Below are 17,426 nucleotides of genomic sequence, written 5' to 3'. Positions count from 1 at the left end.
GTGGCAGCATCATATGGGGATGTTTTTCAGTGACAGGGACTGGGAGACTAGTCAGGATCGAGGGAAAGATGAACGGAGGAAAGTAAAGGGATCCTTGATGAAACCTGCTCCAGAGCGCTCAGGACCTCAGACTGGAGCCAACATTCACCTTCCAACAGGACAATGACCCAAAGCACACAGCCAAGACAATGCAGGAGTGGCTTCGAGACAAGTCTCTGAATGTCCTTAAGTAGCCCAGCCAGAGCCCGGACTTGAACCCGATCGAACATCTCTGGAGAGACCTGAAAATGTATTTTTAATAAATCTGCAAAAATTCCTAAACCTGTTTTTGCTTTATCATTATGGGGTATTGTGTGTAGATTGATGAGGGAAAAATATAATTTAATACATTTCAGAATAAGGCTTTAATTTAACAAAATATGACTTTGTATCAGCAAACTAGGTGTATGTTGTGTTTACCACATGGCCTCATGTGAATCCTTAAAGAGATGGGTGGAGATAAGGCTTAAGAAAGGTGTGAACGATGCTGAATGGGTGTAGACAAAGAAGAGCTCTCCAGTAGGTGTACCAAAACATTCAAGGGCCATTTTCTCAAAAGTGGGGTTACAAGTTTATCAACTTTCAAACTGTAGTGTATGATATACCAATTTCTAGCTTTGAGTCTCTACTTTTATCCATTATAAAAAACAGCATTTTAAAATGTGCTACATAAGACTGAATTGAGGCGGTTGGTCACAAAAAGACAAGGGGTTTGAATACTTTCTGAAGGCACTGTATATTAGGCAGGTTAACCCAGTGGTATATTTATTATATATTTAGCAGGTTAACCCAGTGGTATATTTATTATATATTTAGCAGGTTAACCCAGTGGTATATTTATTATATATTTAGCAGGTTAACCCAGTGGTATATTTATTATATATTTAACCCAGTGGTATATTTATTATATATTTAACCCAGTGGTATATTTATTATATATTTAGCAGGTTATCCCAGTGGTATATTTATTATATATTTAACCCAGTGGTATATTTATTATATATTTAGCAGGTTAACCCAGTGGTATATTTATTATATATTTAACCCAGTGGTATATTTATTATATATTTAGCAGGTTAACCCAGTGGTATATTTATTATATATTTAGCAGGTTAACCCAGTGGTATATTTATTATATATTTAACCCAGTGGTATATTTATTATATATTTAACCCAGTGGTATATTTATTATATATTTAACCCAGTGGTATATTTATTATATATTTAACCCAGTGGTATATTTATTATATATTTAGCAGGTAAACCCAGTGGTATATTTATTATATATTTAGCAGGTTAACCCAGTGGTATATTTATTATATATTTAGCAGGTTAACCCAGTGGTATATTTATTATATATTTAGCAGGTAAACCCAGTGGTATATTTATTATATATTTAGCAGGTTAACCCAGTGGTATATTTATTATATATTTAGCAGGTAAACCCAGTGGTATATTTATTATATATTTAGCAGGTTAACCCAGTGGTATATTTATTATATATTTAACCCAGTGGTATATTTATTATATATCTAGCAGGTTAACCCAGTGGTATATTTATTATATATTTAGCAGGTAAACCCAGTGGTATATTTATTATATATTTAGCAGGTTAACCCAGTGGTATACTTATTATATATTTAACCCAGTGGTATATTTATTATATATTTAGCAGGTTAACCCAGTGGTATATTTATTATATATTTAACCCAGTGGTATATTTATTATATATTTAACCCAGTGGTATATTTATTATATATTTAACCCAGTGGTATATTTATTATATATTTAACCCAGTGGTATATTTATTATATATTTAACCCAGTGGTATATTTATTATATATTTAACCCAGTGGTATATTTATTATATATTTAACCCAGTGGTATATTTATTATATATTTAGCAGGTTATCCCAGTGGTATATTTATTATATATTTAACCCAGTGGTATATTTATTATATATTTAGCAGGTTAACCCAGTGGTATATTTATTATATATTTAACCCAGTGGTATATTTATTATATATTTAGCAGGTAAACCCAGTGGTATATTTATTATATATTTAGCAGGTTAACCCAGTGGTATATTTATTATATATTTAACCCAGTGGTATATTTATTATATATTTAGCAGGTTAACCCAGTGGTATATTTATTATATATTTAGCAGGTTAACCCAGTGGTATATTTATTATATATTTAACCCAGTGGTATATTTATTATATATTTAGCAGGTAAACCCAGTGGTATATTTATTATATATTTAGCAGGTTAACCCAGTGGTATATTTATTATATATTTAACCCAGTGGTATATTTATTATATATTTAACCCAGTGGTATACTTATTATATATTTAACCCAGTGGTATATTTATTATATATTTAGCAGGTTAACCCAGTGGTATATTTATTATATATCTAGCAGGTTAACCCAGTGGTATATTTATTATATATTTAACCCAGTGGTATATTTATTATATATTTAACCCAGTGGTATATTTATTATATATTTAGCAGGTTAACCCAGTGGTATATTTATTATATATTTAGCAGGTAAACCCAGTGGTATATTTATTATATATCTAGCAGGTTAACCCAGTGGTATATTTATTATATATTTAACCCAGTGGTATATTTATTATATATTTAACCCAGTGGTATATTTATTATATATTTAACCCAGTGGTATATTTATTATATATTTAACCCAGTGGTATATTTATTATATATTTAACCCAGTGGTATATTTATTATATATTTAACACAGTGGTATATTTATTATATATCTAGCAGGTTAACCCAGTGGTATATTTATTATATATTTAGCAGGTTATCCCAGTGGTATATTTATTATATATCTAGCAGGTTAACCCAGTGGTATATTTATTATATATTTAACCCAGTGGTATATTTATTATATATTTAACCCAGTGGTATATTTATTATATATTTAACCCAGTGGTATATTTATTATATATTTAACCCAGTGGTATATTTATTATATATTTAACACAGTGGTATATTTATTATATATTTAACCCAGTGGTATATTTATTATATATTTAACCCAGTGGTATATTTATTATATATTTAACCCAGTGGTATATTTATTATATATTTAACCCAGTGGTATATTTATTATATATCTAGCAGGTTAACCCAGTGGTATATTTATTATATATTTAGCAGGTTATCCCAGTGGTATATTTATTATATATTTAACCCAGTGGTATATTTATTATATATTTAGCAGGTTAACCCAGTGATATATTTATTATATATTTAACCCAGTGGTATATTTATTATATATTTAACACAGTGGTATATTTATTATATATTTAGCAGGTTATCCCAGTGGTATATTTATTATATATTTAACCCAGTGGTATATTTATTATATATTTAACCCAGTGGTATATTTATTATATATTTAACCCAGTGGTATATTTATTATATATTTAACCCAGTGGTATATTTATTATATATTTAACACAGTGGTATATTTATTATATATTTAGCAGGTTAACCCAGTGGTATATTTATTAGATATTTAACCCAGTGGTATATTTATTATATATTTAGCAGGTTAACCCAGTGGTATATTTATTATATATTTAGCAGTTTAACCCAGTGGTATATTTATTATATATTTAGCAGGTAAACCCAGTGGTATATTTATTATATATTTAGCAGGTTAACCCAGTGGTATATTTATTATATATTTAACCCAGTGGTATATTTATTATATATTTAGCAGGTAAACCCAGTGGTATATTTATCAAATCAAATCAAATCAAATTTGCTGTTCTAGAACACTAACTCAATTATCGGTGTACCAGACAGTCTGTTCTAGAACAGTGTACCAGACAGTCTGTTCCAACGGGGGGGAAATGGTAAAGCCTTTATTACAGACTAAAAACAGTTGCATTTGTGAATGCAATGACCAACAGAGCAGTTTATTTATTGTTCAGGCAAATTATTCAAGGCTTCCTTTGTTATTTAATTGTAAAACTAATATGCTTTGATTTAGCCTATGGCTCAGAATGAAGGACATACCAAGAGTGTGCAAAGCTGTCATCAAGGCAACGGGTGGCTACTTTGAAGAATATAAAATATATTTTGATTTGTTTAACACTTTTTTGGTTACTATCTGATTCCATATGTGTTATTGCATAATTTTGATCTCTTCACTATTATTCTACAATGTAGAAAATAGTGAAAATAAAGAATAACCCTTGAATCAATAGGTGTCCAAAGGTTTGGCTGGTACTGTAATTATTCAGACCCTTTGCTATGAAACTCGAAAATGAGCTCAGGTACATCCTGACCATCCTTGATATGTTTCTACAACTTGATTGAGAAAGGGGGGATACCTAGTCAGTTGTACAACTGAATGCATTCAACTGAAATGTTTATTCTGCATTTAACCCAACCCCTCTGAATCAAAGAGGTGTGGGGGGCTGCCTTAATCGACATCCACAGTGTCTGAGGAACAGCCTTGTTCAGGGGCAGAACGACAGATTTTTACGTTGTCAGCTCAGGGATTCAATCCAGCAACCTTTTGGTTACTGGCCCAACACTCTAACCACTAGGCTACCGATTGAGTCCACCTGTGGAAAGTTCAATTGATTGGACATGATTTGGAAAGGCACACACCTGTCTATATAAGGTCAGGTTGACAGTGCATGTCAGAGTAAAAACCAAGCCATGAGGTCGAAGGAATTGTCCGTAGAGCTCCGAGACAGGATTGTGCCGACGCACAGATCTGGGGCAAGGTACCAAATAATGTCAGTAGCTTTGAAGGTCCCCAAGAACACAGTGGCCTCCATCATTCTTAATGCATGGAGTTTGCCAAAAGGCACCTAAAGGACTTTCAGACCATGAGAAACAAGATGGTCTGGTCTGTTCTGAAGAAACCAAGATGGAACTTTTTGGCCTGAATGCCAAGCGTCACATCTGGAGGAAACCTGGCACCATGTCTACGGTGAAGCATGGTGGTGGCAGCATCATATGGGGATGTTTTTCAGTGACAGGGACTGGGAGACTAGTCAGGATCGAGGGAAAGATGAACGGAGGAAAGTAAAGGGATCCTTGATGAAACCTGCTCCAGAGCGCTCAGGACCTCAGACTGGAGCCAACATTCACCTTCCAACAGGACAATGACCCAAAGCACACAGCCAAGACAATGCAGGAGTGGCTTCGAGACAAGTCTCTGAATGTCCTTAAGTAGCCCAGCCAGAGCCCGGACTTGAACCCGATCGAACATCTCTGGAGAGACCTGAAAATGTATTTTTAATAAATCTGCAAAAATTCCTAAACCTGTTTTTGCTTTATCATTATGGGGTATTGTGTGTAGATTGATGAGGGAAAAATATAATTTAATACATTTCAGAATAAGGCTTTAATTTAACAAAATATGACTTTGTATCAGCAAACTAGGTGTATGTTGTGTTTACCACATGGCCTCATGTGAATCCTTAAAGAGATGGGTGGAGCTAAGGCTTAAGAAAGGTGTGAACGATGCTGAATGGGTGTAGACAAAGAAGAGCTCTCCAGTAGGTGTACCAAAACATTCAAGGGCCATTTTCTCAAAAGTGGGGTTACAAGTTTATCAACTTTCAAACTGTAGTGTATGATATACCAATTTCTAGCTTTGAGTCTCTACTTTTATCCATTATAAAAAACAGCATTTTAAAATGTGCTACATAAGACTGAATTGAGGCGGTTGGTCACAAAAAGACAAGGGGTTTGAATACTTTCTGAAGGCACTGTATATTAGGCAGGTTAACCCAGTGGTATATTTATTATATATTTAGCAGGTTAACCCAGTGGTATATTTATTATATATTTAGCAGGTTAACCCAGTGGTATATTTATTATATATTTAACCCAGTGGTATATTTATTATATATTTAACCCAGTGGTATATTTATTATATATTTAACCCAGTGGTATATTTATTATATATTTAGCAGGTTAACCCAGTGGTATATTTATTATATATTTAACCCAGTGGTATATTTATTATATATTTAGCAGGTTAACCCAGTGGTATATTTATTATATATTTAACCCAGTGGTATATTTATTATATATTTAACCCAGTGGTATATTTATTATATATTTAACCCAGTGGTATATTTATTATATATTTAACCCAGTGGTATATTTATTATATATTTAGCAGGTTAACCCAGTGGTATATTTATTATATATTTAACCCAGTGGTATATTTATTATATATTTAACCCAGTGGTATATTTATTATATATTTAACCCAGTGGTATATTTATTATATATTTAACCCAGTGGTATATTTATTATATATTTAACCCAGTGGTATATTTATTATATATTTAACCCAGTGGTATATTTATTATATATTTAACCCAGTGGTATATTTATTATATATTTAACCCAGTGGTATATTTATTATATATTTAACCCAGTGGTATATTTATTATATATTTAGCAGGTTAACCCAGTGGTATATTTATTATATATTTAACCCAGTGGTATATTTATTATATATTTAGCAGGTTAACCCAGTGGTATATTTATTATATAGTTAACCCAGTGGTATATTTATTATATATTTAACCCAGTGGTATATTTATTATATATTTAACCCAGTGGTATATTTATTATATATTTAACCCAGTGGTATATTTATTATATATTTAGCAGGTTAACCCAGTGGTATATTTATTATATATTTAGCAGGTTAACCCAGTGGTATATTTATTATATATTTAGCAGGTTAACCCAGTGGTATATTTATTATATATTTAACACAGTGGTATATTTATTATATATTTAGCAGGTTAACCCAGTGGTATATTTATTATATATCTAGCAGGTTAACCCAGTGGTATATTTATTATATATTTAGCAAGTTAACCCAGTGGTATATTTATTATATATTTAACCCAGTGGTATATTTATTATATATTTAACCCAGTGGTATATTTATTATATATTTAACCCAGTGGTATATTTATTATATATTTAACCCAGTGGTATATTTATTATATATTTAACACAGTGGTATATTTATTATATATTTAGCAAGTTAACCCAGTGGTATATTTATTATATATTTAACCCAGTGGTATATTTATTATATATTTAACACAGTGGTATATTTATTATATATTTAGCAAGTTAACCCAGTGGTATATTTATTATATATCTAGCAGGTTAACCCAGTGGTATATTTATTATATATTTAACCCAGTGGTATATTTATTATATATTTAGCAGGTTAACCCAGTGGTATATTTATTATATATTTAACCCAGTGGTATATTTATTATATATTTAGCAGGTTAACCCAGTGGTATATTTATTATATATTTATCAGGTTAACCCAGTGGTATATTTATTATATATTTAGCAGGTTAACCCAGTGATATATTTATTATATATCTAGCAGGTTAACCCAGTGGTATATTTATTATATTTTTAACCCAGTGGTATATTTATTATATATCTAGCAGGTTAACCCAGTGGTATATTTATTATATATCTAGCAGGTTAACCCAGTGGTATATTTATTATATATTTAACCCAGTGGTATATTTATTATATATTTAACCCAGTGGTATATTTATTATATATTTAACCCAGTGGTATATTTATTATATATTTAACCCAGTGGTATATTTATTATATATTTAGCAGGTTAACCCAGTGGTATATTTATTATATATTTAACCCAGTGGTATATTTATTATATATTTAACCCAGTGGTATATTTATTATATATTTAACCCAGTGGTATATTTATTATATATTTAACCCAGTGGTATATTTATTATATATTTAACCCAGTGGTATATTTATTATATATTTAACACAGTGGTATATTTATTATATATTTAGCAGGTTAACCCAGTGGTATATTTATTATATATTTAACCCAGTGGTATATTTATTATATATTTAGCAGGTTAACCCAGTGGTATATTTATTATATATTTAACCCAGTGGTATATTTATTATATATTTAACCCAGTGGTATATTTATTATATATTTAACCCAGTGGTATATTTATTATATATTTAACCCAGTGGTATATTTATTATATATTTAACCCAGTGGTATATTTATTATATATTTAACCCAGTGGTATATTTATTATATATTTAACCCAGTGGTATATTTATTATATATTTAACCCAGTGGTATATTTATTATATATTTAACCCAGTGGTATATTTATTATATATCTAGCAGGTTAACCCAGTTGTAACGGTTTTCTTGCAGAGAAGGAGAGTCGGACCAAAATGTGGCGTGTCTATTGCAATCCATGTTTAATGAATTAACACACTAAACACAAACACTACCAAAACAATAAACTTAACAAAACCCGAAACAGCCTATACTTGTGTATCCTAACACAGAACAATGACATCAGGACACTAAGGACAATCACCCAATACAAACTCAAAGAATATGGCTGCCTAAATATGGTTCCCAATCAGAGACAACGATAAACACCTGCCTCTGATTGAGAACCACTTCAGACAGCCATAGACTTAGCTAGAACACCCCACTAGCTACAATCCCCACACATACACACCACATACAAAAACCCATGCCACACCCTGGCCTGACCAAATAAATAAAGATAAACACAAAATACTTTGACCAGGGTGTGACAGAACCCCCCCCCTAAGGTGCGGACTCCCGAACGCACCTCAAAACAATAGGGAGGGTCCGGGTGGGCGTCTGTCCATGGTGGCGGCTCCGGTGCGGGACGTGGACCCCACTCAATCAATGTCTTAGTCCCTTCTCCTCGCGTCCCTGGATAGTCCACCCTCGCCGCCGACCATGGCCTAGTAGTCCTCACCCAGAACCCCACTGGACTGAGGAGCAGATCGGGACTGAGGGGCAGCTCGGGACTGAGGCAGCTCGGGACTGAGGGGAAGCTCAGGAGTGAGAGGAAGCTCAGGAGTGAGAGGAAGCTCAGGCAGGTTGATGAATCTACCTGGCTGGCTGGTGGTTTCGGCAGATCCTGGCTGACTGGCAGATCCTGGCTGACTGGCAGATCTGGAAGAGTCTGGTCGACTGGCAGATCTGGAAGAGTCTGGTCGACTGGCAGATCTGGAAGAGTCTGGTCGACTGGCAGATCTGGAAGAGTCTGGTCGACTGGCAGATCTGGAAGAGTCTGGTCGACTGGCAGATCTGGAAGAGTCTGGTCGACTGGCAGATCTGGAAGAGTCTGGTCGACTGGCAGATCTGGAAGAGTCTGGTCGACTGGCAGATCTGGAAGAGTCTGGTCGACTGGCAGATCTGGAAGAGTCTGGTCGACTGGCAGATCTGGAAGAGTCTGGTCGACTGGCGGATCTGGAAGATTCTGGTCGACTGGCGGATCTGGAAGAGTCTGGTCGACTGGCGGATCTGGAAGAGTCTGGTCGACTGGCAGATCTGGGAGAGTCTGGTCGACTGGCAGATCTGGAAGAGTCTGGTCGACTGGCAGATCTGGAAGAGTCTGGTCGACTGGCAGATCTGGAAGAGTCTGGTCGACTGGCAGATCTGGAAGAGTCTGGTCGACTGGCAGATCTGGCTGCTCCATGCTGACTGGCTGCTCCATGATGACTGGCAGCTCTGGCTGCTCCATGCTGACTGGCTGCTCCATGCTGACTGGCAGCTCTGGCTGCTCCATGCTGACTGGCTGCTCCATGCTGACTGGCTGCTCCATGCTGACTGGCAGCTCTGGCTGCTCCATGCTGACTGGCTGCTCTGGCTGCTCCATGCTGACTGGCTGCTCCATGCTGACTGGCTGCTCCATGCTGACTGGCGGCCCTGGCTGCTCCATGCTGACTGGCGGCCCTGGCTGCTCCATGCTGACTGGCGGCCCTGGCTGCTCCATGCTGACTGGCGGCCCTGGCTGCTCCATGCTAACTGGCAGCTCTGGCGGCTCCTTGCAGACTGGCAGCTCTGGCGGCTCCTTGCAGACTGGCAGCTTTGGCGGCATCCTGCAGACAGGCAGCTCTGGCGGCTCCTTGCAGACTGGCAGCTCCTTACAGACTGGCAGCTCTATGCAGACTGGCAGCTCCTTGCAGACTGGCAGCTCCTTGCAGACTGGCAGCTCTATGCTAACTGGCAGCTCTATGCTAACTGGCAGCTCTATGCTAACTGGCAGTTCTGAACAGGCTGGAGACTCCGGCAGCGCTGTAGAGGCGGAAAGCTCTGACAGCGCTAAACAGGCGGGAGACTCCGACAGCGCTGAAGAGGAGGGAGGCTCTGGCAGCGCTGGACAGGCGAGGCGCACTGTAGGCCTGATGCGTGGTGCTGGCACTGGTGGTACTGGGCCGAGGACACGCACAGGAAGCCTGGTGCGGGGAGCTGCTACCGGAGGGCTGGGGTGTGGAGGTGGCACAGGATGGGTTAGACCGTGAAGGCGTACTGGAGATCTTGAGAGCGGTGCTGGCACAGGACGTGCAAGGCTAGGGAGGTGCACAGGAGGTCTGGTACGTGAGACTGGCACCATCTTAACCAGCCGACTAACACGCACCTCAGGACGAGTATGGAGCGCTGACCCAGGTGCCATCAAATCCCCGACACGCTCCGTCGGGCGAATTCCATGTTTTAAACACCAACACAGCAACTCCCTCATTTCTCTCTCCTCCAATTTCCCCATTAACTCCTTCACAGTCTCTGTTTCGCTCACCTCCAACACCGGCTCTGGTCTCCTCCTTGGCTCCTCACGATAAACAGGGAGAGTTGGCTCAGGTCTGGCTCCTGACTCTGCCACACTCTCCCTGAGCCCCCCCCCAAGAAATTTTTGGGGCTGACTATGGGGCCTCCGTCCGCGCCGCCTTGCTTGCTTCGCAAACTCCATTCTCCTATATCCTTCCGCGCACTGCTCCATCGAATCCCAGGCGGGCTCCGGCACTCTCCCTGGGTCGACCGCCCACCTGTCTATCTCCTCCCAAGAAGTATAGTCCATACTGTACTCCACTTTGGGCTGTTCTTGCCTGTTGACACGCTGCTTGGTCCCTTTGGATTGGGTGATTCTGTAACGGTTTTCTTGCAGAGAAGGAGAGTCGGACCAAAATGCGGCGTGTCTATTGCAATCCATGTTTAATGAATTAACACACTAAACACAAACACTACCAAAACAATAAACTTAACAAAACCCGAAACAGCCTATACTTGTGTATCCTAACACAGAACAATGACATCAGGACACTAAGGACAATCACCCAATACAAACTCAAAGAATATGGCTGCCTAAATATGGTTCCCAATCAGAGACAACGATAAACACCTGCCTCTGATTGAGAACCACTTCAGACAGCCATAGACTTAGCTAGAACACCCCACTAGCTACAATCCCCACACATACACACCACATACAAAAACCCATGCCACACCCTGGCCTGACCAAATAAATAAAGATAAACACAAAATACTTTGACCAGGGTGTGACACCAGTGGTATATTTATTATATATTTAGCAGGTTAACCCAGTGGTATATTTATTATATATTTAACCCAGTGGTATATTTATTATATATTTAGCTGGTTAACCCAGTGGTATATTTATTATATATTTAACCCAGTGGTATATTTATTATATATTTAACCCAGTGGTATATTTATTATATATTTAACCCAGTGGTATATTTATTATATATTTAACCCAGTGGTATATTTATTATATATTTAACCCAGTGGTATATTTATTATATATTTATCCCAGTGGTATATTTATTATATATTTAACCCAGTGGTATATTTATTATATATTTAACCCAGTGGTATATTTATTATATATTTAGCAGGTTAACCCAGTGGTATATTTATTATATATTTAACCCAGTGGTATATTTATTATATATTTAACCCAGTGGTATATTTATTATATATTTAACCCAGTGGTATATTTATTATATATTTAGCAGGTTATCCCAGTGGTATATTTATTATATATTTAACCCAGTGGTATATTTATTATATATTTAACCCAGTGGTATATTTATTATATATTTAGCAGGTTAACCCAGTGGTATATTTATTATATATTTAACCCAGTGGTATATTTATTATATATTTAACCCAGTGGTATATTTATTATATATTTAACCCAGTGGTATATTTATTATATATTTAACCCAGTGGTATATTTATTATATATTTAACCCAGTGGTATATTTATTATATATTTAACCCAGTGGTATATTTATTATATATTTAACCCAGTGGTATATTTATTATATATTTAGCAGGTTAACCCAGTGGTATATTTATTATATATTTAGCAGGTTAACCCAGTGGTATATTTATTATATATCTAGCAGGTTAACCCAGTGGTATATTTATTATATATTTAACCCAGTGGTATATTTATTATATATTTAACCCAGTGGTATATTTATTATATATTTAACCCAGTGGTATATTTATTATATATTTAACCCAGTGGTATATTTATTATATATTTAACCCAGTGGTATATTTATTATATATTTAGCAGGTTATCCCAGTGGTATATTTATTATATATTTAACCCAGTGGTATATTTATTATATATTTAACCCAGTGGTATATTTATTATATATTTAGCAGGTTAACCCAGTGGTATATTTATTATATATTTAACCCAGTGGTATATTTATTATATATTTAACCCAGTGGTATATTTATTATATATTTAGCAGGTTATCCCAGTGGTATATTTATTATATATTTAACCCAGTGGTATATTTATTATATATCTAGCAGGTTAAACCAGTGGTATATTTATTATATATTTAACCCAGTGGTATATTTATTATATATTTAGCAGGTTAACCCAGTGGTATATTTATTATATATTTAACCCAGTGGTATATTTATTATATATTTAACCCAGTGGTATATTTATTATATATTTAACCCAGTGGTATATTTATTATATATTTAGCAGGTTATCCCAGTGGTATATTTATTATATGTTTAACCCAGTGGTATATTTATTATATATTTAGCAGGTTAACCCAGTGGTATATTTATTATATTTTTAACCCAGTGGTATATTTATTATATATTTAACCCAGTGGTATATTTATTATATATTTAACCCAGTGGTATATTTATTATATATTTAACCCAGTGGTATATTTATTATATATTTAACACAGTGGTATATTTATTATATATCTAGCAGGTTAACCCAGTGGTATATTTATTATATATTTAACCCAGTGGTATATTTATTATATATTTAACCCAGTGGTATATTTATTATATATTTAACCCAGTGGTATATTTATTATATATTTAACCCAGTGGTATATTTATTATATATTTAACCCAGTGGTATATTTATTATATATTTAACCCAGTGGTATATTTATTATATATTTAGCAGGTTAACCCAGTGGTATATTTATTATATATTTAACCCAGTGGTATATTTATTATATATTTAACCCAGTGGTATATTTATTATATATTTAACACAGTGGTATATTTATTATATATTTAGCAGGTTAACCCAGTGGTATATTTATTATATATTTAACCCAGTGGTATATTTATTATATATTTAACCCAGTGGTATATTTATTATATATTTAACCCAGTGGTATATTTATTATATATTTAGCAGGTTAACCCAGTGGTATATTTATTATATATTTAACCCAGTGGTATATTTATTATATATCTAGCAGGTTAACCCAGTGGTATATTTATTATATATTTAGCAGATTAACCCAGTGGTATATTTATTATATATTTAACCCAGTGGTATATTTATTATATATTTAACCCAGTGGTATATTTATTATATATCTAGCAGGTTAACCCAGTGGTATATTTATTATATATTTAACCCAGTGGTATATTTATTATATATTTAACCCAGTGGTATACTTATTATATATTTAACCCAGTGGTATATTTATTATATATCTAGCAGGTTAACCCAGTGGTATATTTATTATATATTTAACCCAGTGGTATATTTATTATATATTTAACCCAGTGGTATATTTATTATATATTTAGCTGGTTATCCCAGTGGTATATTTATTATATATTTAACCCAGTGGTATATTTATTATATATTTAACCCAGTGGTATATTTATTATATATTTAACCCAGTGGTATATTTATTATATATTTAACCCAGTGGTATATTTATTATATATTTAACCCAGTGGTATATTTATTATATATTTAACACAGTGGTATATTTATTATATATTTAACCCAGTGGTATATTTATTATATATTTAACCCAGTGGTATATTTATTATATATTTAACCCAGTGGTATATTTATTATATATTTAACCCAGTGGTATATTTATTATATATTTAGCAGGTTAACCCAGTGGTATATTTATTATATATTTAACCCAGTGGTATATTTATTATATATTTAACCCAGTGGTATATTTATTATATATTTAACCCAGTGGTATATTTATTATATATTTAACCCAGTGGTATATTTATTATATATTTAACCCAGTGGTATATTTATTATATATTTAACCCAGTGGTATATTTATTATATATTTAGCAGGTTATCCCAGTGGTATATTTATTATATATTTAACCCAGTGGTATATTTATTATATATCTAGCAGGTTAACCCAGTGGTATATTTATTATATATTTAACCCAGTGGTATACTTATTATATATTTAACCCAGTGGTATATTTATTATATATCTAGCAGGTTAACCCAGTGGTATACTTATTATATATTTAACCCAGTGGTATATTTATTATATATCTAGCAGGTTAACCCAGTGGTATACTTATTATATATTTAACCCAGTGGTATATTTATTATATATCTAGCAGGTTAACCCAGTGGTATATTTATTATATATTTAACCCAGTGGTATATTTATTATATATTTAGCAGGTTAACCCAGTGGTATATTTATTATATATTTAACCCAGTGGTATATTTATTATATATTTAGCAGGTTAACCCAGTGGTATATTTATTATATATTTAACCCAGTGGTATATTTATTATATATTTAGCAGGTTATCCCAGTGGTATATTTATTATATATTTAACCCAGTGGTATATTTATTATATATTTAACCCAGTGGTATATTTATTATATATCTAGCAGGTTAACCCAGTGGTATACTTATTATATATTTAACCCAGTGGTATATTTATTATATATCTAGCAGGTTAACCCAGTGGTATATTTATTATATATTTAACCCAGTGGTATATTTATTATATATTTAGCAGGTTAACCCAGTGGTATATTTATTATATATTTAACCCAGTGGTATATTTATTATATATTTAGCAGGTTATCCCAGTGGTATATTTAGCTGGTTGTGATGAATGTTTTATCCTGCAGCGTGGGCTGAATGCAGGGCAGCTATTAAATATGTATATCTGCCACAGTCATGACCTCCTGGCGTATCAACCAGTCATCAATGAATGAACATGATTAATTTCCATAATGCTCTCCGACAACACAACACACTCACCAACACGACACCAACACAGAGTTCTGGGTCTTGCAACAATAGATTTTTCTGCCTTTAATCTGTCCTTATTTGCGTGAAACTCCACCTCTGTGTATTGGTTTAGTGCTATTTGCTGTATCCTCTGTGTATCATGGTTCACAGACTCCCCACACTGTGTATCATGGTTCAGTGACTCCCCACACTGTGTATCATGGTTCAGTGACTCCCCACACTGTGTATCATGGTTCAGTCACTCCCCACACTGTGTATCATGGTTCAGTGACTCCCCACACTGTGTATCATGGTTCAGTGACTCCCCACACTGTGTATCATGGTTCAGTGACTCCCCACACTGTGTATCATGGTTCAGTGACTCCCCACACTGTGTATAATGGTTCAGTGACTCACCACACTGTGTATCGTGGTTCAGTGACTCCCCACACTGTGTATCATGGTTCAGTGACTCCCCACAATGTGCGTCAGGTGTGTGTGTTTGTGTGTGCCAGCTGTGTTTGTACCAGGTGTGTGTGAAAGCTGTGTTTTATCAGGTGTGTGTGAAATCTGTGTTTGTACCAGGTGTGTGTGAAAGCTGTGTTTTGTATTAGGAGTGTGAAAGCTGTATTTGTATCAGGAGTGTGAACGCTGTGTTTTGTATCAGCAGTGTGAAAGCTGTGTTTTATCAGGAGTGTGTGAAAGCTGTGTTTGTATCAGATGTGTGAAAGCTGTGTTTGTATCAGGAGTGTGAAAGCTGTGTTTGTGTCAGGTGTGTGAAAGCTGTGTTTGTATCAGGTGTTTGTGCCAGCTGTGTTTGTATCAGGTGTGTGTGAAAGCTGTGTTTTGTATTAGGAGTGTGAAAGCTGTATTTGTATCAGGAGTGTGAACGCTGTGTTTTGTATCAGCAGTGTGAAAGCTGTGTTTTATCAGGAGTGTGTGAAAGCTGTGTTTGTATCAGATGTGTGAAAGCTGTGTTTGTATCAGGAGTGTGAAAGCTGTGTTTGTGTCAGGTGTGTGAAAGCTGTGTTTGTATCAGGTGTGTGTGCCAGCTGTGTTTGTATCAGGAGTGTGTGAAAGCTATGTTTTATCAGGTGTGTGTGAAAGCTGTGTTTGTATCAGGTGTGTGTGAAAGCTGTGTTTTGTATTAGGAGTGTGAAAGCTGTGTTTGTATCAGGAGTGTGAAAGCTGTGTTTTGTACCAGGAGTGTGAACGCTGTGTTTTGTATCAGGAGTGTGAAAGCTGTGTTTTATCAGGAGTGTGTGAAAGCTGTGTTTGTATCAGGAGTGTGAAAGCTGTGTTTGTATCAGGAGTGTGAAAGCTGTGTTTGTGTCAGGTGTGTGAAAGCTGTGTTTGTGTCAGGTGTGTGTGCCAGCTGTGTTTGTATCAGGAGTGTGTGAAAGCTGTGTTTTATCAGGTGTGTGTGAAAGCTGTGTTTGTATCAGGTGTGTGAGAAAGCTGTGTTTTATCAGGAGTGTGAAAGCTGTGTTTGTATCAGGTGTGTGAAAGCTGTGTTTGTATCAGGTGTGTGTGAAAGCTGTGTTTGTATCAGGAGTGTGTACCAGCTGTGTTTGTATCAGGAGTGTGAAAGCTGTGTTTGTATCAGGAGTGTGAAAGCTGTGTTTGTATCAGGAGTGCGAAAGCTGTGTTTGTATCAGGTGTGTAAAAGCTATGTTTGTGTCAGGTGTGTGAAAGCTGTGTTTGTATCAGGAGTGTGAAAGCTGTGTTTGTATCAGGAGTGAAAGTTGTGTTTGTATCAGGTGTGTGTGCCAGCTGTGTTTGTATCAGGTGTGTGTGCCAGCTGTGTTTGTATCAGGTGTGTTTGCCAGCTGTGTTTGTATCAGGAGTGTGTGAAAGCTGTGTTTTGTATCAAGTGTGTGAAAGCTGTGTTTGTATCAGGTGTGTGTGCCAGATGTGTTTGTATCAGGTGTGTAAAAAGCTGT

This window comes from Oncorhynchus mykiss, chromosome 13, assembly GCF_057628025.1.
Source record: "Oncorhynchus mykiss isolate SJ-2025 chromosome 13, ASM5762802v1, whole genome shotgun sequence".
Taxonomy (NCBI): Eukaryota; Metazoa; Chordata; class Actinopteri; order Salmoniformes; family Salmonidae; genus Oncorhynchus; species Oncorhynchus mykiss.
The sequence above is the reverse complement of the archived record's forward strand: the minus strand, read 5'-3'. Positions refer to the sequence as shown.